The sequence below is a fragment of the Kogia breviceps genome, chromosome 1 (genome assembly GCF_026419965.1).
Source record: "Kogia breviceps isolate mKogBre1 chromosome 1, mKogBre1 haplotype 1, whole genome shotgun sequence".
Taxonomy (NCBI): domain Eukaryota; kingdom Metazoa; phylum Chordata; class Mammalia; order Artiodactyla; family Physeteridae; genus Kogia; species Kogia breviceps.
The window spans coordinates 292,703-315,046 of NC_081310.1; the positions used below are offsets into that span (position 1 = coordinate 292,703).

General features: G+C 62.8%; 1 protein-coding gene across 12 annotated transcripts in view; it reads left to right on the forward strand.

Annotated features, from left to right (window-relative positions):
- SYT2 (synaptotagmin 2) overlaps positions 1 to 22,344 on the forward strand; it is an 84,913-nt gene that overhangs the window by 44,181 nt on the left and 18,388 nt on the right. For 2 of the 12 annotated variants that reach the window (XM_067026729.1, XM_059059608.2), the window contains exon 1: positions 4,245 to 4,358. The exons of 1 other annotated variant lie outside the window; for it this stretch is intronic. The gene's annotated coding sequence lies outside the window, so the exon portion shown is untranslated. Of the gene's footprint in view, positions 1 to 1,314; positions 1,521 to 1,603; positions 1,721 to 2,983; positions 3,121 to 4,244; positions 4,359 to 22,344 lie in introns of those variants that run through there. 9 more of the 12 variants (XM_067026799.1, XM_067026815.1, XM_067026762.1 and 6 more) reach the window with 9 other exon arrangements.

Consider the following 22,344-nt stretch of genomic DNA (forward strand, 5'->3'; position numbering starts at 1 on the left):
AAGTTTTTAAATTCTTTTTTACTTATGCAATATTCACAGTGATTGTATGAGGCACAAACAATTTTTGTCCTCATTTTACAGAGGAGGCACAGAGAGGTTAAGTAACCTGCCCAAAGTCACACAGCTGCTAAGTGGCAGAGCCAGGGTTCACTCCCAGCGTCTGGCTGCGGAGCCTATGTTCTTAACCCCGACAGCGTCCACCGTGCGGCCCGGACGGCAGTGAGGGTCCCGTCCTTCAAAGTCTGTGGTCCCAGACTGCTGCTTAGATTGTCCAGTGAAGCCCAGGGGGAGGAAGGGAGGAGGGAAAGGAGGAGGGGGGGGACGGGGAGGGCCACCGTTAGCACACGTGGTGGGCATGGCGGTGACTGCAGGATTTAGAAGCTCTTTGCAGAAACCCAATTGCTGCAATTCTGGAAGGAAGCGCTGAGAATGATTACTTTGTCTGGACAGGTCTGAAGTGGGGAGGGAACTCGGTCAAGAGCCTTTAGGGAGGCCTCTCCTCCTTCCCCTCCCTCCTCCCTCTCCCCTCACTGAGCTGGCCGGGCTGTGGGTTGGGGAAGTTTCCAGCCAGGCTGCCATGGCTACTTCCCCAGGGGACCGGCTGTGGGGTGTCAGGCCGTAGGGCTGGGGAAGGGCCGTCCACGTCCCCAGCAGCAGCCTCCACGAAGGCCCAGATCAGACAGAAAGGAGGATATGGAGCAGCAACAGGAAGCCACCAACCCCGGGAGACGGCCAAGGCCCCTGGGGCCCCTCCTGACGGCCCCCACCCGATCCTGCAAGGTTGGCCTCAGCCCGGGTCTGGGGCAGCTCGGGGGTCTCTGCAGAGGAGGCGCCAAAGGACCCCTCCAGAGGCTGGGGACGCGGCTTTCACTGGACGGGGCTTTCGGGGAGGCGCTGACGCAGATTGTGACAGAGGCCACCCTGCCTCCCGGCTCGGCCACCGGGGCTCCACACCCAGGCTGTGCTGGCACCCGAGGCCAATGCAGGGACAAAGCCGAGAAGCCGGCTGCCAGCACTGGAGAGGCCAGGCCTGGGTGGGGAGGGAAGGAGTGGCTGCAGCTGCTCTCCGCTCATCCCGGGAGCCGGGGCGAAGTTAGGGTTCAGGAGCCGCTAAGTGAGCGGGGGCTGGGGGGCAAGGAGAGGAGATGTATTTGGTCCCTGGGGAGAAGGCTGGCAGTCGAGCGACGTGTCCACCCTCGGTTCCTTCTTTACCGGCAGAAGCTGACACCGCGCGCACCAGCCACGGCACCGCGCTGGCCGCTGTGTACACATCACCCGTTTAATCGCCACAGTAACTGATTTACAAGCAGCGTTAGAATCCCTGTGGTGTGGGTGAGAAACCGAGGCTTAGAGAGGTTGCCCAAGATCACGCGGCATCCAAGCGGCAGTGCCAGGATTTGAGGGTGCTGAGCCTCAGAACCACTAAGACTCATTGAGGTCCTTCCCACCTGGAGCTCACGGTCTGCGGACGGGGAGATAAGAGCAAGAACAGGTGACAGGTGCTGCGGAGGAGAAGCATGGTACACGGAGGAGGCATCGGGGAATGAGGCGGGCCGGATGAAGAGGGTGGGGTGGAGTGTGGGTGGAGGGGACGGCGTCCTCCGCTGAGGGGACGGCGTGGGCAGAGGTTCTCTGTGTGGCAGGAAAGAGCACAGCCCTTTAAGGACCTGCAAGGGCATCAGTGCAGCTGCAGCACAGAAGGCAAGCGTGGCAGTGCCAGGTGAGGCTGGAGGCTGGGTAAGGGCTGCATCTAGTGATGTGCACCGGAAGCCGACAGGGGAAGACAGGGTGCGGGGGCAATGGCGGGGCAGAGGTAAGGAGCCCCCGGGAGGAAGAAGACGCAGCTATAGCCGTGCCCTAGCCTGTGTGGCCTAGGGGAGGGCCAGCCTCTGGGGTCACGGGACCCGACTCCGCGCCTCACTCGGCACCAACACGAGACCTCGGGAAGCCTTTGGGGGCTTCCTGTGCCACAGTGGAGTGAAAACCTGCCCCATCCTTGCCTTGCTGCCTCTGGGATTATTGAAAAGACTCACGTGAAATCAAGACTGTAAGTCGTTTTTACCGCCCACCCCCCCCGCCGCCCCGGGCGAGGGGTCCTCTGGTGCTTGAGAGGCTCCAAGCTTTCTCTTTTCAAGGGGCCACAGTGCTCCCACCTCCCCATCTAGACCCCAGCCCTGCCTGTGCACATGTCACCTGACCCTTCAGAACCCCAGCCTCCAGCAGGGGAAGGGTGCACCGGAAGGAGCTCAAACCTCAAACGCAGGTATCCTCGGAGGGGCAGACAGCCCTGCCTCAATGCTTCGTTGTCCTCTCATTAGACCATTTTACTGGAGGCAGCTTTGAGTGAGGCTCAGGGGTCTTTTGATCCATTTTACCAGAAGGAGCCGTGAGGGCCATTTCATCCATCCCCCTGCACCCAAGCAGCATGATTGTCCAATCATTAAGCCACAGGCTTTCTAATCAAGCAGGATGGCATCCCGGGCCCTGGGCATGAGGAAATCCCAGCGTCTGACCTGAGTCCAGCCTGCGGAACTTTCAGCCCCTTCCTTCCTCCTCCTGGCAAAAGATGCTTTTGTGGGATTTCAGAGGAGAAGCATTTCTTTCTCCAGGGAGAAGCAGAAGAGGAACAGCCAGGTGACAGGTCCCCCCTCAGGGTGGGAGAGCAGCAGCTGGGGTGCGGGCTGTGGGGGGTGGGAGGAAACCCCTGGTGTCCTCCTGCTGAACGGCCGACCTGGAGCCCTTGACCCTCAGGAGGAATGGTGAGGGGTCAGCAGAACTGACTAGGGGGTCTCGGGCATCAGTCCTGTCCCCCCTCTTCCCGCCCATGTGCCCCGCAGCCAGGTATGCGGTGGCACACTCTCCCTGCCACGCTGGCAGCCTGCAAAGCCCGAGTCAGCATTTTCTGCAGACCGGGGTCCGTGCCTGGCTGGTTCTAAAGGGAGGCTCCAGCCCAGCGAGAGCAGCAGTGCCGCCGCCGCACTGCAGTGGCCCCGCTCGCAGCGATGTGGCTGGCGGGCTGGGGACGCAGGGAGGCAGGGAGACGAGGGGGGTTGCAGGTGCCGGGAATTCCCGGGGTTCCTTGCTCTGACTCCGCGGAGATGAGGAGCCCCGCAAGCCTGAGTAAGGCCTCCACCAACACACAGGGTTTGGGGGTGTCACTTCCTGGGTCGAACCCCAAACTTGATCCAGGATTCTGAGTATGCAGACCGGGAGCAACCGGGAGGAGCTGCTGAGAGGGGAGGAGAGGGGGAGGTGGGGATGGGGGCCGCCTGGCACCAGCGTTAAGTTCTGCACGGCTGAACTGGGGTCCTGAGATCTGGGTGGTGGGTGCTGAGGGCCCAGTATGGGGTTCAGGGGTGAGAGCGAGGCACAGAGGTGACACAGGGCTGGCGTCCTCCCTGCCCGTCCCGCCTTGTGGGTGTGGGGAGTACCTGCCTCTGTGTTCAGGGGGCCCAGGCCTTGCCTCCTCGAGAGGGAGAAGCGGGGGGGGGGGGGGGGGGAGGGGGGTTCCCATGAGGGAGCCGGTCGGGATCCTGTGCCCCAGACGCTTCCTCCTCCCCCGCAGGGCCCCTCCGCCGCCCGCGTTCTCTGCTCCCCGAGACGCGGGGGGGGGGAGAGCCCTGGGCACCAGTCGGGACTCCATGCTCAGAAGGGCGCTGGGGTGCTGGGCCGGGGCTGTCGGGGCTCTTGGGCCCGACCCCCCTGCCTCCCCCGCCCCTTTTGTCTCCGCCGCTCCTCTTCTCCTCCCTTTTCTTTTCTTCCTCGACTCAGGAAAACCTTCATCCGTAGCCCCCAAGCAAGTCGGCTCCCTCCCACCCGTTAGCTGGCTCCCGATGGCGGGGAGGCCCCCCGCCCGCCGTCCTTCCCAGCCAATCCCCAAGCCCGAGAGGCTCGGAAAGCCCGTGGGTGGCGGGGCGCCGGGGGGAGTGTCGCAGGGGGCGCGCGGCGGGCGGGGGCGCCTCCGCAGCGACGGGCTCCCCGCGGGGCTCCGGGGGCGCGCGGTCGGCCCCGCCCGCCGCAAACTTCTCCCCCTCCGCGCCCGCGCCCCCGCCCCTGCCAGCCACCGCCCCGGCCCGCGAGGGGGCGGGGTCGCGGGCGGGGCGCTGCGCGACGGCCGGAGGGGGTCGCCCTCGGAGGCCCGGCCCGCGCCGCGTGCTGGCGGAGGCGAGGAGCGTCGCGATTGGCCGGCGGGCGCGGGGCAGGTGTTACTACTGCGGCGCGCGAGGGAGCGGGCGGGCGGGCGGAGCCGCAGCGGCCGGGCGCCGGGAAGGCGGAGAGGGGCCTGCACTCCGGGGCCGCGGCGTCCCGCCCGCTGCCCTCGCCGAGAGCTCGGGCTCGACGCGCCGGAACGTCCCCGGGTAAGAGGAGCCAGGCGGGCGGCCGGGGCCGGGGGCGCGGCGGGTGACCCGGCTGCGGGACGGGGCTCCGGGAGTCCGCTTGCGCCGGAATGGCCCTGACGGTCCCTGGGGAGGGGTCCTGAATGATCCCGGGAGCCCCTCTCCGAGAGCCGCGGGAAGGGCGCCGCGAGGGGCGGATGGAGTTGGGTGCGCATTGGAGAGTGGGTGCGGGCGCGGGACCCCAGCCGCGCCCGCCGCGGAGACGGTGAGGGAGCGGGGCGCGCCGGGGACCTGGCGGAGCACGGAGCTCGCTTCCTTTCCGCGCCCCCCGCCAGGCCGCGGCCGTCCGGGCCTGGGACGGGCGGCGGCGTCTTCCGCCCCTTCCTCTCCACGAAACTTTTTCACGCACGAGCCAGCGCGCTGCCCGGTACATCGGCGGAAGCAAGGTCCCCAGGATCCTGGCAAGCGGCGGAGCTTGGAGAGACCGAGGAGGGGGTGGGGAAGGAGCAGCAGGGCAGTAGGAGAGCAGGCTCTTCTCATTCTGTTGTGTGACCTTGGACGAGCTGCTGCACACCTCTGGTCTCCGGGTGATGGGCTGCGTGGTGCCCCAGTGGGAGTGGGGACGTGTGGGGGCAGGGCAGTGGGTGAACAAGCCCACGGGCGCACCTGCCGCGCCTGGGCGCTTAGAAATGAGCCGTCTTCCTTCGCCCACCTGTCTGCGGCAGCTCAGCGCTCCCTTCCTGGGGAGGCGGGGGGCGGGGGGAGCGGTGTGGAGCTGCGCACCCAGCGTGCCTGGGGGGAGTCGGGAAGCTTCCATACCAACCCCGCCTATGACCTTGGACAGCTCACTTATCCCTCTGGGCCTCAGTATCCTCATCTGGAAAATGGGGGTTTGGAGTTCATGGTGTCTGAAGTCCCTCTCAGTCCTGGCCCACCCGCAGGTGAGGTGAGCTGAGGGGATGGGGGTGCAGCCTCATCAGCGCATCCCTTCTGTGACCTAGCCTCTGGGGAAACTGTGCCTCCCTCCTCCAACAAGGCAGCAGGGCTGTGAGACTCAGAATCTCCCGCACCGCCCACCCTCTTTGTAGGGGCAAGGCCTTTCCTGGAGAAAAGTTCCCAGTTCTAGACAGGAGGCCTGTGGGTTCAGGGGGTGTCAAGGGCCTCTCAAGGTCACGCTTGTGTCCAGGATGAGGAGGAGGATCTGAAAGGTCTACACCGCGATGGCCCATAGCACCCCTCTCTGCACCTCGCTGCCCTTGCCGGGAGAGTCTAACCTGACGCCTCCTTGGGGTGCCTCTGGCTCTGTTCCAGTTGAGATGAGCAGTAGCTCCTCACTGAGCCTCGGGGTGCTGTGGAGAGGGTCCTGGTTTAAGATAGGAGGCCTGAGTCTAATTCTAGGCGCTGCCTCCCATTCGTGTGACCTTGTGTGACCTTGGGCAAGCCCCTTTCTTGCTCTCCTCGCCTGTACACGGAAGGGGCTGAACTAGATGAGTCCCCGGGACTCTCCCAGCCCTGCAGTCCTGTGGCCGCAGTTCTGGGCTGGAGTCTGATCGTAAGAAGCGGGCTTGGCTGGGTGACGGGGCAGGTGGCCCTGGAATTCCCAGTGCACATCTGTCCGCAGAGTGGAGACAGCTCGGGAGAGTTACTCGTTACGAGTGGGCCACAGTCTGGCCCTGCGCGCCCCCGCCGTGCATCCTCGGGAGGCCCAGGCTCACTGGTTAGTGGCCGTGTGACCTTGAGCAAGTCACTCTATGTCTCTGAGCTTCAGTTAGTCGTCGCGACAAAATGGTAACAGCTGTGGTGTTTTAGGTTGTTGTGAGAAGTAAATGAGAAACACATGTACGGTGCTTAGTCCAGTGCTGGGCCCTCCAAGGCCCGAGCCAGCAGCTGCTGCCAATGAGAAAGATAAAGAGCTGCGGGGAGCGAGGCCGAGGCCGGAGGAGGGGGGTGGGGGTGGACTTGCGGTGCGCCCTCCCTGCAGCTCCCAGAGCCTCTCTGCAGAATGGGGACAGCGGCGCCACCGCCTCTCCCCGTCTCTGTCTCTGTCTCGGATCATTCGAGTGATTCTGCAGCAGGAACTTCACAGGAAAGAAAGAAAATGCTTGACTTCCCTGAAATGTCACCTCTTTTCCGCTGGTTGCCCCGGGCCCCACCTCCTGCCACACCTCCCATCCCTTCTGTGGTTATGAGATAGGCTCCACTCCATACCCCCCCGGCCCCCCAGCCTCCGAGGAAGGAGCCAACTGGAGCCGAGAAGGGGTGAGGCTGGCCCCCTGGAGTCAGCAGCCAGAGCACATCCGCACCCAGGGCACCCGGGGAGAATGGCAGAGGCAGTGGCCCTGCCTGGGGGTGCTCTCGGGACCCCGGGATGTCAACACGGGTGCGCTGGTGCGTGGGTAGTGGGGTTACCATAGACTTGCCGTGTGACCTTAGGCGAGTCACACCCCTTGGGCCCCTGTTTTCTCAACTGCAAAGTAAAAGGTTGGTTTAGATGCTCGAAGGGCCTTCTGACCGTCTTGCCTGTGACCCTGTTGGCTCTGCCTTTGCTGAGGCTGGGGGCGGGGTGGGTGGGAGGTCTGCGGGGTCACGCGGCCACTGCCTCTCACCACCTCTCTGTTAAGGTCCTGGGACAGCCTGCGAGGAGGTGATGACATCTCCTCAGCAAGAATGCTGATGCTTAAGAGCAAAGGCTTTGCAGACAGGTTCAGACTCCTATCTTGCCTTTTTCCACATTAGCTGTGTGAATTGGGGCAAATTACTTGACATAACTGAGGTTCAGTGATGTCATCTGTGAAATGGGAACAATGTTACCTACTTCTTAGGGTTCTTCTGAAGATGACACGGGAATAATTTATGTAAAACTTCTGGGATGTGGGGAGTTCTTAGTGGGAATTGAGTGCTGCATGAGGGATGGGCTTTTTGAGGTGCTGTGTCACCACAGAGGGGACTCAGGCTAGAGGAAGAGCCGGGACGGATCCCACCGCCCCGTGGGCGTTGCCACGCAAACAGCTGCCGAGAAGCCCTGCCTTCCTCATCCTGTCCTCACTGTCGTCTGCCTGGGGCTTCAGGAGCTGGTTCTCGTCACAGGGCCTTGGCAGGGGCTGCAGGTGGAGGTGAGTCTGCAGAGAGGAACTAGGAGGCTGACAGAAGCCCCTGGTGACAAGGATACAAGGCAGAGGCCCGACAGCCTCCGTTCAAGGTTAGCCGTGAGGAAAGGGCTGGAATGTAAGGTCTTGGAGAAAAGGCGTCACCGCCCACGGGCCACGTGAGGTGAGTGGACCACAGCCTGGGGCGCCGGAAGGGACCTTGGGCGTCATCTCATTCAGTCTCTGACTTCGATGGTGGGGAAGCTGGGCTCAAAGAGGGGGCGCGCCTTGCCCAGTATCGCGCAGCACCCGCGCACCGGTGATGGGGCTGCACCTGTCCTGTGGGTGCTCAGGCCCGTGCCTTTTCCGCTCTCGCCAGGAACCACGGAGCAGTTATTTTCCATCTCTTCTAAAATCAGAGCGCAAGGTCAGGGGCCTTGACTGAAGCGGAAAGGATGTGAGATCGTCAAATCCAGCATTCCCAGGTTGCAGGTTAGAATACTGAGACCCAAGAGAATGGAAGGGTCGGCCTGAGGCCGCCCAGAGCCAGAGACGCTCTGAGGCCCGAGCTCTGCCAGTGACACCAGCTACTGCTCTGCTTCTCTTGGGCCTGACAGGCTGCATGGCAGCAGGACAGCCAGACGTGGAAAAGCAAACCCCACGGGCTTGGGCAAGGGAGCGAGGACAGAAAGGCAGAAACATTACTTCCAAGACCCAGATTTCCTCTCTTGGCTTTCTCTCTTGGCATGGCTCTGCAGGCCCTTCTGAGCTGTTCCGTGACAGCCTGCCCGCCCCGTAGAGCGGAGACAATAGCCAGCCCGCTGGCCTCAGTACCATCGGTGATACGAGTGAAAGAAAGTCAGTATTTGCCCAGTGGCAAAGGAAGGGAAATAAGTCCGATGTGGGACGAGAGTGCGGGGAGTGATTCTGAAAAGTGAGGTCGCGGCGCCTGGGGCCTGCGGCGTCAGCACTCGGCTTCTAAGGCAGCCTTTGGAGCCACCGTGTTAAATCACCCTTTGTGTGTGTCTCGGAGAGCCTGCACCCCGCCCACGGCCCTGACCCCCCATACATTTCCCTGATTGCTTGCAGCTGGTGCCCCCCGCCCCACCCCACCCCCCAGCTCCCTGGAGGAATGGACTCCTGCAGAAAGGACTCGGAGCAGATGGTCCCCTGAGCGGGGCTCAGGCTCCCCCCTCCCTTATCTGGCCCCTGAGCCCAGGGAAAGAGGTGGAAAAAGTCCTCGTCAGGTCAAGAGAGGCTGTGCCTGATTTTTGTCCTGCCTTTGTTTTGTTATCTTTTCGTTTTCCTTCTCTGCATCCTGCTTGCTTGTTCTGTGTCCTGAAGTTGGGGAAGGGCCTGCGGGGGAGGAGGGCCCAAGCCCGCAGCCTTTCCTCCGCTGAAATGCAGTTCTTTTTTTGGGGGGGGGTACGCGGGCCCCTCCCGTTGCGGAGCACAGGCTCCGGACGCGCAGGCTCGGCCACGGCTCACGGGCCCAGCCGCTCCGCGGCACGTGGGATCCTCCCAGGCCGGGGCACGAACCGGTGCCCCCCGCATTGGCGGCCAGATTCTCAACCACTGCGCCCCCAGGGAAGCCCTGAAATGCAGTTCTTGAACCCACGGCAGCTGCCGGCTGCTATGGTGGCTTTTGTGGTTGCCTGGGATCGCAGCTTCACAGGTTAACGAAGGGAGCTTTGGGAAGCAGAACGCATCTGGGGCGAGGCCCTGGGGCTGCACCGGGCACAGGAGGGGCTGCCTGCCGTGGGAATCCGTCAGGTGGGAGACTGTGGGTGGCTCCACCAAGCCCCCTTCCTCTCTTGGGAATACTCTGGCTGTGCTGCCTGCCCCAGAGCAGCCACGCGACGTTCCTGCTGGTCAGGGCTGCCACCCACGACTAACCCCGGTCCCCTGGCCCCCAGACGATCACAGGGCTGGCGGTCCCCGCAGACTGGAGAGCCAGGGCGATCGATGTCCCACGTGGACCTGGGGCAGCAGCAGGGAGACTGAGGGAGGGCCCCCCGCCACCCCCCCCCCCCCCCGAGAGCCCTGCAACCTGGTCTGATCAGCCATCCAGCAGCAGCAGGGGCAGCGGGGCAGCCTGTCCGCCGGGACCCCTAGTGCACAACCCTGAGTGAGAGCACAGCCCAGAGCGGACTCCCTGCGTCTTCCGGGGCCCTGGCCCGGCGGGGTGGGGTCTGGGGTGTGTGGGCCTGGCACATCACAGGTGCCCAGCACCGCCACCCAGGTGCCTTGTCCAGATCCCACCTCCTGCAGGACTGTAGCTAAGTTACTGAAACACTGGGCGCCTCAGTTTCCTCATCTTTAAAGTGGAAATAAAATAGTGTGTATGCCATACGGTCGATATGAGGATTCAGTGTATTAATATTTATGTGAAGCTCTGAGAACAGTAAGAGTATGAAGATTTCGCTGTTATTATGGTGCTTCTTCAAGCCGAAGGGACACTTTGTAGCTTGAGAAGCAGCATGGGAGCCTGGAGCAGGTGAGGCAAGGCTGTGACGGTATTTGGCCAGAAGGACCTGGCATCCAGTGATTTTGCTGTGCAGTTACCGCGCACGACCCCGGGGCAAGCTGCGTCTTCCCGCCCCTGGGCTGTCCCCTCTGAGAGGTGGAGGAGGGTGACCGCCTCCCTCGCGTCCCCCAGGATGCCCTGGATGACGGTCTGAGGCGCCGGCCTCCTTCCATCTCACCTCTGACCCAGGAGGGCTTCCTGGTGGAGGCGCTGGCCGGTTGCACTGTTTACAAACAGCACCAGCCCCAGCGCGGCGCTCTCCCCATAAGGACACGCGGGCGCTGGCAGCTCCGGGCTGCGCCTGCCCTCTCCCAGCATCTGTTCCTCCTTGGCCGGCCTGCTCCGGGCAGGAGTGTTTCTGGACGTGGTCCCCGGTTGTACAAGCAGAGAGTCGGGGGTGGGGGAGCGTCTCCTTCGAGCTGGGACACCAGGTTGGTGACCCTGAGACGGGCGGGGGGCCCTTCCTCCCCCCCCGCGGCCAGGCTGTCTGCAGTGGCAGGAGGCGGGGGCGGGGCAGCGGGGGCTCGAGGCACATCCGGCGCCGTTCCCGCCAGGCAGGTCCAGGGCCCTGGTGGATGGCACCCTGTCCCCTCCTTCCCTCGCCTGCCACCCTCCTGCCTGCCTGCTGACGCTGTTAGGCAGAAGCATAGGCCCGGGGCCTCTGCTGAGGACGGGGAGTGACGGGCCGCAGGCACCCAGGCCACCGACTGCGCGCTGCCCGCTGCCCCATAGCCCTCTGGCTGCTTATCAGGGTGAGTGGCAGGTATGGAGAGGAGAGGCTACTTGAAGCCTCCAGAGCTACTCGGGGCCTTGGGAATGTCGCCTCCTCAAAGCCTCTTCCCAAATATCCCTTTCCAAGAGCCCTGGAGATGAGCGCTTTGCCGAGGTCACCTCCAGGGTCCCCTCGGAAGCGAGCACAGCCCCCAGAGCCCACTGCGTTTCGTCCAGCCCACCCCCTGGCTTCCTAAAGAAGGTGTGGGGCTTTGGCTGGAGTGTAGGGTGCTGGTCGGGTGCCTGTCTCCTGTGACCTTGGCCATGACCTTAGATCCCGTGGAACGTCCTCCCTCCGGAAGCTGGAATTGTGTGATGAGAGAGCTGGTTAGACTTCCTGAGGGGCTCCGTGGGAGAGGAGGGGTGAAGGCTTTTCCCAAGGGGTTCGGGAGTCAGGCTGGATTCGGGCTTGGGATAAGCTTCGCGAAAGAGCCCCAGACTTGGAGTTCAGTACCACAGAGTCCAGAGTCAGACCCTGTAGCCTCCTGCCCAGACTGCGGGCCGATGCTCGAGCTCTCTGAACCCATCACCCTCCTCAAAACTGTGATCGAAGCCCCTTACCTTACAGGGGTTTGTAGATTTTTCACGTTTAAAAACGGCTTTGCTGGGATATAATTTACGTACTGTACGGGTCACTCGGGTGCAGCGCACAGTTCAGTGGGCCTAGTGCAGTTACAGTCGTGCGTCCACCACCACCATCTAACTTCAGAACATTTTTCACCCAAAAGAAGTATAAACATTAGTGGTGGGCTTCCCTGGTGGCGCAGTGGTTGAGAGTCCGCCTGCCGATGCAGGGGACGCGGGTTCGTGCCCGGGTCCGGGAAGATCCCACGTGCCGCGGAGCGGCTGGGCCCGTGAGCCGTGGCCGCTGAGCCTGCGCGTCCGGAGCCTGTGCTCCGCAACGGGAGAGGCCACAGCGGTGAGAGGCCCGCGTACCGCAAAAAAAAAAAATAAACAAAAAAAACATTAGTGGTCACTCCCGTTCTCCTTTTCCCCAACCTCCAGCCAATGGATAATTTGTCTTCCGTCTCTGTCAGTCTGCCTCCCTGGACGTTTCACATAAATAGAATCGTTCATTATGTGGTCTTTTGTGACTTGCTTCTTTCACTTACATAGACTTTCAAGGCCCAGCCACATTGTGTCATGTATCAGTCCTTCATTCCTTTGAATTGCTGAATAATATTCCGTTGCAGGGATAGACCGCAGTATATTTATTCACGCATCTGTTAATGGGCATTTTGGTTGGTTTTTGACTGCTGTGAATGCTGGTGCTGTGAACATTCGTGTAAAGGTTTTTGACAGGACGAGTGTTTTTATTTCTCTTGGGTACATACCTAGGAGTGGGACTGCTGAGTCAAATGGTATATAGTCTGCTCCCTGCATCCGTGGGTTCTCCTCCACACCTTGAAGATTTAACCAGCTGTAGATTGAAAATATTTGAAAAAGATTCCAGACAGTTCCACAAAGCAAAATTTGAATTTGCCACATGCCGGCAACTATTTACATACTATTTACATTGTATTAGGTATTATCAGTAATCTAGAGGGGAGTTAAAGCCTGCGGGAGGATGTGCTGGGTTATACTCAAACACAACGCCGGTTTATATAAGGGACTTGAGCGTCCTTGGATTTTGGTGTCTGAGGGGCCCTGGAACAACTTACCATAGAGACTGAGGACAACAGTACTTTTTTTAAAAAAATTTATTTATATTTATTTATTTAGTTGCGCCGGGTCTTAGTTGAGGCAGGCAGGCTCCTTAGTTGCAGCATGTAGACTCTTAGTTGTGGCACGCGTGTGGGATCTGGTTCCCTGACCAGGGATCGAACCCGGGCCCCCCGCGTTGGGAGCGTGGAGCCTTAACCACTGCACCACCAGGGAAGTCCCAACGGTACTTATTTTTAAAGCTGCTGCGTACTTGACCCTGTTCTGAGTGCTGTGTGCGGACAGCCTCCTTCAATTATCACAGTTCTCTGTGAAGCAGGCACTATTATTATTCCCATTTTATAGAATAAGGAACCTGGGGCTCCGAGGCTCCGAGGACACTTGCTGGGGAGGCAGGCTTGAGCCCGACACACTGACCTGAGTGTGATGCTGTGGGAGTGTTCCCTGCCCACCACACGGCCCTCCTGGGGAGGTGACCAGACCCCTGCTTCCTCTGTCTCCGGGTGAGGTTTTAGGGGCTCCTGTGTCCCCGCAGCATGGAAAGCCTCCCACATGGCTCTTAAGAGGCAGAGAGGACCTTCCACCTGGGGTCGGGGCGAGGGAGGCACCCCTCCTGACTTGGAAAGAGATTCCCCTTCTCTGGGCCTCATTTCCTGCTGTGCAGCAGGGGCTGGGGTACCCTGTCCTGGGTCGTACCTCCTGGGTACGACCTTCCAGGTCGTACCTCCCGTGGAGATTCTGCGCGTTTTGCCAGCAATGCTTCTCCCACCTCTCGTGCCGACCAGCCAGGTGGGGGCTGAGTGCGGGGCCAGGAGGAGGGGGCACCCGCCACAGACCAGGGGCTGGGGCCCTCCCGGGTGTAAGCCAGGGAAGAGCCCCGCACCTGTGCCCCAGTCCAGCTCCCTGGCGCCTCCGTGGCCTCATACCGGTGAAGCCTCCTTCCGGGGCGGGGCTCGTTCGTGGGAAAGTGCGGTGCACGCAGTAGGTGCCCAGTGTGCGTCAGCCAACTCCACGTCTGCGAGCCCGGTCTGGTGACACCGGGAGAGGCAGCCGCGGCCGCCGTGCACCTGCCTTCTGCGTGTCCGCGTCCTGCAGCCTTTCCCGGCCCTCCCTCCGCTCCGCGTTCGCGCTTCCGGGACCTGCTGGTCAGAGCTCCTCCCGGATCCAGGCGCTGTGTCCCCAGCCTTTAACCCGAAGATGCATCAGCGGCGCCTCGGGGGAAGTGCCTTCTGCGAGCCGCCACGTGGCGGTGGAGGATGTGAGCGATGGCGGTCTCGCCTGCGTGCCGGACGGAGAGGATGGGCTTCTGCGGCGGCCGGGACCCAGGGGGACCACCGGAGTGTCTCTGGGCAGGCGGCTGGCGTGTCCCTGGGTCTCGGCTCTTTCCCTGCCTGAGGCCGGGGCAGCCCTGCAGGCCTGGCCTGCCTCCCCCCCAGCTCTTTCCCCCGCGTGTGCTCAGTCTCCGGGGTGGCCTTTCCCGCCTGTGGTTGCTGAGCTCCCCTCCCCCGCCCCTCCCCGTGCCTGTGCCTCCCACCGTTTTTAAGCTCCGTGGGCCCTTTGTGGGTTTTTTTGGCCGCTGCCCAGCTTGCAGGATTTTAGTTCCCCGACCAGGGATCGAAGCCGAGCCATGGCAGTGAGAGCGCAGAGTCCTAACCGATGGACCGCCTGCCTGCCCCGATGCGCTCCAACACTCACCTTGCCTCTCACGCACTCGGGGGGGCTGGGCCAGGGCTCCCTTTTCTCCTGCCAGCACCCCTCCACCGTCCCTGCATTGGCAGGAGCCGGGCCGGTCCCCATCTGGGCCAGACCCTGCCCTGTCCTGTGGCCCACTCACCACGAGGTGGCAACACCAGCCGGAGCCCAGGCCCTGGGGCAGCCACCACCCTACCCCGACCCCTGTTCAAAACCCAGAAATGGCGCAGTTCAAACCACCACATCGGTAAATAGTGTCAGCAGGGCTTATCGGGTATGTGAGGGCCAGATGTGCACTGGGAGCTTTCAAGTTCAAAGACTCAGGCGGGGCGCCCCGGGGCGGCACATCTGGTGCCCGGGAGCTGTTCACCCTTCACCTTGGCTACTCACTGCAGCAAGGTTTCCAGACACCGAGGGGCTGGTCAAAAGTGACAGCAGGTGCACCGCAGTAGAGACAGGCACACGAAGCTTTTGGTTTGCCTGTGCTTCTAAAAGTTATGTGTACACCAGACCGCAGTCTTTTAAGTGTGCAATAGCGTCATCTCTGTAAAAACAACTTACGTGCCTTGATTACAAAACGCTTTATTGCTAAAAAATGCCCAAATACCTGCCCTAGTAACATCAAAGATCACTGCTCGCGCATCACCACAGCAAATATAATAATAATGAAAGCTCGGAATATTGTGCAAATTCCCAAAACGTGACACAGGGACAAAAAGCGAGCAAGGCTGTCAGGGAAATGGTGCTGGTGGACTTGCTCCACGTGGGGCTGCAACGACCTTCGATTTGTGAAACGCACGATATCTGGGAAGCACGGTAGGGTGAGGTGTGTCTGTCTCCTGCGGCCTTTAGGATGATGACTTGTTTCTTTTATGATTGTCAGAGGCATTTACAAGAAGTAACCTAGGTTGAGGTTTGCTTATGTTCATGAAATAAGCTAGATTTACTTCTGCTTACGTGACTTAAATGGTTTTGTCTGCTCAGGGAATTTCTGAAGTCTAGTGTCTATTTTGTATTTAATTTTAACACCGCCAGGCTGTCCCTGCAAGAGTAGTGATGTTATAAAGAGAACCGTTGGGCTCCCCAAAACCTGGGTGGCAGCTTTCTCCTGAGAACAAGCTGCTTGGGGAACCGGCCACTTGGCAGTAGGGGTGGCGTGGAGGTGTCAGGGATTTAGAGACGTGCACGGTTAGAAAGGGGGCCTTGAAATTCGTCTAGGCCAACGCTGTGTCGCTCCCTGGGTCATGCCAGTAGTGGTCTGTCCTCAGCTTGAATACCCCCAACGACAGGGCACTCATTACCTCACAAAACCAACATGCCGTCAGGATTTCAGCAAGTGCTGAGGCAGAGATTCTCCCCTCACTCTGAGCCTGAATCTGTGCTCCCGCACCGTGAAGTGGGGAGCCGCCGGGGAAGGTCAGGCCCCCAGCCCTTGGTGCCGCTGGAGTTGCAGGAGAAGCAAAGGAATCCGCAGGGCAGTGTCTGGGCCGGGAGAGGCGTGGCGGGACCCTTCCTCCCTCCACGGGGGACCTTGCTCGGGGAAGGGGCCACCACGAAGAGCGAGATACTGTTAGGAGAGGCCGCGTTAGGTGACTGGAGCGCGTGGGACAGAAAGCTAGAAATATGGAAACAGATTAACCCCGTTCACGGAAACGGCAGACACCCCAGGTCACCAGCTCCAGGGACGCAGTCCGACGGTGGCCACGCCCAGGACTCAGCGACGGCTGGGGCTTCAGCTGGGGCTTCACCTAGTCAGGCCTGCCCTGCTGGACCCCCCCCCCACCCGGCGGACTGGGAGCCAGGCCGCACCTCCCTGACCCTGTGACCTGGGGCAAGTCTCTGCCTCCTGCTGGGTCTCGCGGCCTCGGCCATGGGTGTGCTGTGTGTGGACCCTTGGAGGTGGCGTGGTGGCCGAGCTCTGTGGGCGGCAGTGTTCCCAGCAGTCGCAGGGAGGGGACAGTCCTCCGCCACCTCCCTTCCCCTCCTCTGCCCGGGCAGGGAGAAGGGGCTGCGGCCCCACGGCCTTCCGTCCCAGCCGGGCCAGGGAGGCTCTCACGCGTGCTTGCCGGCGGCAGGGGGACGCTTCCGTGAGCGTGAACCTGGAGGCCTCCGCGTCCTGGCCCAGGGGGCTCTGAGCGGCGCGTCCCGGTGGGCGGGGGCAGCGTCCTGCTGTGTCCTCCCCACGTGCGTCAGCTGTTCCCCGCTGCGTCCGGGGGTGGTGGCTCTGAGCCCTCCCATCTTGTTCTGTAGTTGTCACTGGCCGTCCCTGCCAGGTCTGTCTCTGGCCTGGAACTGGTCAGCCCCTTCCACGCCTCCCAAACATCCCGATTCAGTGCGCCTCTTCCAGGAAGTCTCCCGGGGGTGCTGCTGGTCTTGCTGCCTTTGCCCCGTGGTCCCTCAGCCGGAGCCCCTGGCACCACGGGGGCAGCAGGGCTGGGGTGGACCGGACCGGGCTGGAGTGCCGGCCACGCCCCCCAGCTCACGGCTCTTTCTCTCCTGCACATTATGTCCTCTTGATCGAGGTGCACAGAGTGCATGGCTGAGGGTCCGCACTCCTGTGGGAACACCCAAGATGCCCGGAGGCCCCCGCGTCCCCTCCCATCACCGCTCTCCACGCTCGCCTGTCGCTGCAGCTGAGGTCGCGTCTCCGTGGCCCCCCCACCCCCCGCCAGTCCTCCTCTCCCTCGCACCTCCGTTACAGGCCCTGGTACCCAAAGCCCGTCTCCGGCTTCCTTCTCCCTGTGACTGTGCTCCCAGCCCCCTTGGCACCTGTGCCAGGGACTCCCAGGGAGTCAGCTGCCGTGCCCCCCACTCCCAAGCCACACGCCTGCCCGCCGGCTGCTGGGCTTCACCACCTGGCGGGTTGCTGGCGCAGCGAGGGTTCAGGGGGGATGTCCGGGGGCGTCTGGGCAGCCTGGCCTCACCGCGTGCGGTCTTGTCATCTGAGGGTGGACTGGGGCCTAGAGAAGGAGCCGACTCTGCTGCTTCCCTGGGGAGGATGGACCCCTCCATCCACCCAAACAACTTGAAAGCTCAAGCAGACAAGACAGAGCTGGACGGCACGAGTGTCTGGGCAGCTGGAGGTGGGGGGAGGGGGGATGGAAGACTTCGCAGCGTCTGGACACAGGCGGGGAACAGCTGGGACAGGGCGACGGCTCAGGAGAGAGGACCTGGCCCAGAGCGGGGCCCCAGAGGGCAGCCGGGCTGGGGCTGGGGCTTCAGCGGCAGAGGCCCGGACTGCCAGGACCCGCAGTGAAGGGTGTGAGCTCGCCCTGGGCTGCGGCGTGCTGGTCGGGAGAGGCCTCCCTGGCCCTCCCGCCGGGCCATCTGGGCTGCAGGGCTCACCTCCCGTCCTCGGGGATGCTGCTTCCTAGGTTTGCATCCACAGAGTTCTTAGTTGGCACTTTCCAATTTGGATTTTGCTGCATCTGTCCCCTCCTCCGGCCTGTTGGCATTCTGAGGGCACGTCTGGCCGTCCTGGTCCCCAGGTCAGGCAGGAGGAAGATGGCTTCTTCAGGGAGGATAATCGTGTCCTGGGATTCGCACGAGACAGTGAGCTCTCAGGGGTATTAGAGGGAACAGGCATCTCTGTGTGAAGAGTGAATTTTAAATTAATTAATTAATTTTATTTTTGGCTGCATTGGGTCTTCGTTGCTGCTCACGGGCTTTCTCTAGTTGCTGCGAACGGGGGCTACTCTTCGTTGTGGTGCATGGCTTCTCGTTGCGGTGGCCTCTTGTGGAGCATGGGCTGTAGGTGCGCGGGCTTCAGTAGTTGTGGCTCGTGGGCTTGGTAGTTGTGGTTCGTGGGCTCTAGAGTGCAGGCTCAGTTGTTGTGGCGCACGGGCTTAGCTGCTCCGTGACATGTGGGATCTTCCTGGACCAGGGCTCGAACCCGTGTCCCAAGCACTGGCAGGCGGATTCTTAACCACTGCGCCACCAGGGAAGCCTCGGGCACGTCTTTTCCCCAGGGCCTGCCAGGCGTCTGGGAGGAAGGAGGCCCTCGTGGAAATGGGGGGGACAGACTGCATCCTCCTCACTGACTCCCTGCCCCACTGAGGGCAGACAGGGCTCCTGGCTCAGCCCCCATGGTGTTTGCCCCTTGAGGGTCCCGAGGGGGAGAGAATGTGGTAGCGGTAACTTCCGTCCCTGCTCAGCCTGTTTGCTCATCTCTGAAGTGGGCGCCAAGCACTGACCTCACGGGCGGAGCGTGGAGAAAAACGCAACGTGGCCCTCGTGGGCGCCCCCCCCCGTCCTGTCCTCCCACAGGGGGACCTGCTGGCCGGGGAAGGAGCCCTGGCGGGGGGCTGGGAGCTCAGGCTCCACGCCCTCAGGGAGGCCCCAGTCCTGGGGAGAAGCCCGTGTGCTGCGCGCCCACCAGGGCCCGAGTCTGTGGATCTCTGGAGCTGCTGGGGGACTGGCCGCTCAGCAGGGAGCCTGCGGGGACCTGGGGGAGCGAGTGAGAGTGAGGGTCAGGTGGAGGGTGGAGTTCCAACCAGGCAGACGTCCCGGGGTCCTCCCCGAGGCTGCACAGGCAGACGCGGCCGCCCTAGGCAACCAGGGAGGTGGTGCTCACGCCGCAAGCCCCCCACTCTCCCGAGGCGCTGAGCTGCCCTGCCCCTCCCCGGGACCGCTTGCTTATCTCCCCCCTGCTGGGCCGCCCGGTACCGGGACCGCCCGGCCCCGGGGTGCGTGGCTCTGGCCTTGACGGGCCGGCCTCGCTGCGGTCTCCCCCCTCTCGCTGAAGCGGAGGCTTGGCGGGCAGGGTGGTGGTTGCAGAGGGGAGAGGGCAGCGCCCGGTGGACCCCACCTTCTCGGTTACCTGCTGCCAGGCCCAGCAGCCGGCCGCTCCGGGGGCTGTCACATGGGCGGGAGTGACCAGCCTGAGGAGGCCGGCAGGGCTGGGGGGTCTCAGACTCCCACCCGCCCCTCCCAGCTCCCCTGCTTCCTGGACAGAGCCGCCTGGGCCGCTGGGCCGCATCTGCCCCCTCGCTCTGGGGACGCGGGGTCAGACGACGTGCACGTGTGACGCAGGGGACCGAGGAAGGGCACGTGTGTGTCCTGGGGTCCACTCTGCACCCAGCGCACATGCGGCTTCATCTCAGCGGCTGCCCCGGGGACGGACGCTTGCCCTGCGCGGAGCCGAGGGACCAGCTCTGCGACGAGCCCGCCTCCAGGGCTGCCTGGCTAGGGCGGCCCGGTTCCCGGGTCCCCTCACCGCCCACCTCGTGCTGCCCACAGAGGTGACGTCTTCGAGCCCGGGGTCCCCGGGAGGAGGGGCGCCGCTCTGCAGAGGGTGAAGGGAAGGGGGCAGGTCTCCCGACACCTCTGGAGGCAGGGACGGGCCAGAGGTGACGGTGACGCCAGCGGATGCGGGTGGCCCGCGGCTCCCCCAGGCGCTGTGGTTGTGCCATGTGACCACCCGGGAGCCCGGCCCCTCGTCAGGGCGTAGCCTCCCGCCCCAGGGCGCCTCATGTTCCCACACATCACACGGGTGTTTACACGCCACACACGGTGTCACACACGTGTCACACACATGCCTGTCCGGTTCCCCTGCTGAGGCCCCTCCCAGGTGGCCCTGGGGCCTCCGTCCTCCTGTGTGACCTGCGGTCCCGCCACGTGTGTGTGCGTGTTTGGGGGGTGGGGGATGGCGCCCAGGCTCCGGCAGGTGTGGGGCCCCCGCCTGCCAGGCTCCACGCGGGGGATCGGTGAGGGGGTCGGCGGTCTTCTCAGAGCCCGTCACCCCGTCACCCCTGCCTGCTGCTCCTCCCTCTCCACAGCGCACACACACACACACACACACACACACACACACACACACAGTATATCCCCCCAACACCACACACACGCTACACACCTCAGACACGTACCACACACCACATACTACACACACACGCACCGAAGACACATACAAACCACGTGCCGCGTACACACGACACAGACACACCACACAACCTCACAACCTCACAGACATAGTACACACACACACCACACAGACACACACACACCACGGACGCCACACCTGCAGACACATCACACACTGCACGACCTCACACCCACACACACCTCACAGACACTGCACACACTCATATGCTCACATTAAAAGGCATTTGCTTTCAGCCCAAACGCCCGTCCCAGCTCCTGCGGGGGGCCCGTGTGTAGCAGACCTTGTGTAACATACATTTAGCCAGGAAGACAGTGTGTCCCTTTTTAATGGTTTTCCGCTGAACACGTCATTGTGCATCTGGAGGAAGGGTAATGGGCCGTGGGGCTGCGGGCCCGTGTGCAGGGTGGGTTCGTGCCGTCGCGTCATCGCTGCTCAGCCGGGGAGCGGGGCTGCCCCTCCTGCCCGCGTACGCAGCACGAGGTCGGGTGCCCCTGGGCCCCTGACACTCGGGGGGGCCATACCAGGCCCAGCCTTGCTCCCCCCTCCTTCCCACAACCTGCATCCGGCAGCCTGCGGTCCCCGTGTCCACGGACCCCCCTCAGTCACCCTTCGTGGTCCCCCCTTCCCCACCTGCTCGCTGAGACCCTGAGGCCCATGAGGGCGCCTGTGGGTTTGGGAGACACTGCGGGTGCTGGGTGAGGCCGGGCTGTGGTCCTGCCGGGCCCTGACGGGGTGTCCCCGCCCCCCGCGCCGAGGTGGTGGCTGTGGTGCACCTGGAGGGCCGTGCAGCCTTTCCCCGTGTGACGTTTCACCCATGGGTTCTGGACCTCGTGGTGTGCAGGGTTCCCTGGGCTCTTGGGGTCTGTGATTTGTGAATCCTGCACCCGGATTCCAGGTCCAGGGAGAACGGCCCGTGGCAGATGTGTGGGGCCTCACGGGAGCTTTCTCCTCTGACCATCCTCACTTTCGGGCATGCAGGCGGAGGCCTGGGGTTTGCTCATCTCAGCCTGGACGCGGGAGAAGGCAATGGCGCATGGCTGGAGCAGGAGAGATTGAAGTGAGATGCTGGGAGGGACTTCCCAAGGCTGGGGCCCTGGGGCCGGTGCAGAGCACGCTCTGCTTCTCCACGCGGGCGGTGGCCTGGCTCCAGGTACAGGTGTCCACGGCCGACCCAGGCAGGCACGTGAGGAACTCACAGAAATGGGTAATTTATTTTCAAAACGAGCTAGAAAATTAATTCATTCAAACTTTAGTCTCCACCGACTAGGACCAAATGTTGGACTGAAGCATGGGTCCAGAAAAATAAAGACAAACTTATTCTTAAGTATCGATCTTCTTAGCCGCTGGCTTCAGCGAGACGTATCTTGCTGGTTAACCTGTTTCCATCTCATTCCTTTGGCTTCTGCAAATACAGTGTCGGCAAAGATGGAATCTCCTCAGCTCTCCGTTATCTGTATCGATGGCAGCGGGGCCTGAGTGCGTGGGGGGTGTGTGTGCATGTGGCGGGGGGTGTCGGGGTGTGGGCACCCTGTGCCCTTGGCAGGGGTGTGGGGGTAGAACTTCCTCGTCTCCCACATGGGGTCAGGCTCCATTTAGGGGTCGTGCTCTCTGGGAGCACGCGGAGGGGCCCCGACGCAGCAGGAGGAGCCGCTGAGTCTTTGGGGCAGGTGGGCATCAGCGCGAGGGGCGGGGGAGGGCGAGATGGGCGCCTCCCGCGGCTCCCTCTGATCCGGATCCAGGGCCTGGGCCCCTTGGGGGTCTGGCCGAGGCGACCGTCCCTTTGCTTTCGCTCGGGGACACTCGGGAGAGGTTCCGTGTGGGGTCAGGGAGGGGAGCAGGGCTGCGGCCCCTAGTGGGACCGACTCCCGGGGGAGATGCAGGGTCTGAGGGCCTGGGATAGACGGTCAGAGAGCTGAGTGGCCACCCTGGAGAGATGGACTGGACAGACAGACAGACGGATGGGGCCCTGTTCCTGCCGCGGAGGTGGGGGGTCCGGAGGCTTAGGCCGTGGCGGACTGAGGCCCAACCTTCATGCTGACCTGCGGGGCAGATCACTCAGCTGTCTGAGCGGAACAGCCTCGTTCCGGGAGGGGGTGATGCCGCGCCCCACCGCCCCCCAGGAGGGCAGGTGAGGACGGTCCAGGCCGGCACAGCCTCGGGGGCTTATTTTCCTTCCAACACCCGGCCTTGGGCCCGCACTTCCCCTGGCCCGACCCTTGGATCTCGGGGTCTCAGGGCCTCGTTTTGTGGAGCGCGGCCCTAACCACCTGCCTCGGGGTGAGCGGCCCCACTTCCTCCCTCCCTCTCTCCCTCCCGCCGAGTGGCTGGGGGCGAGGGGGGTGCGCTGGGGCAGGTGACCCGAGTCTTCACCAGCCCCAGCCCGTC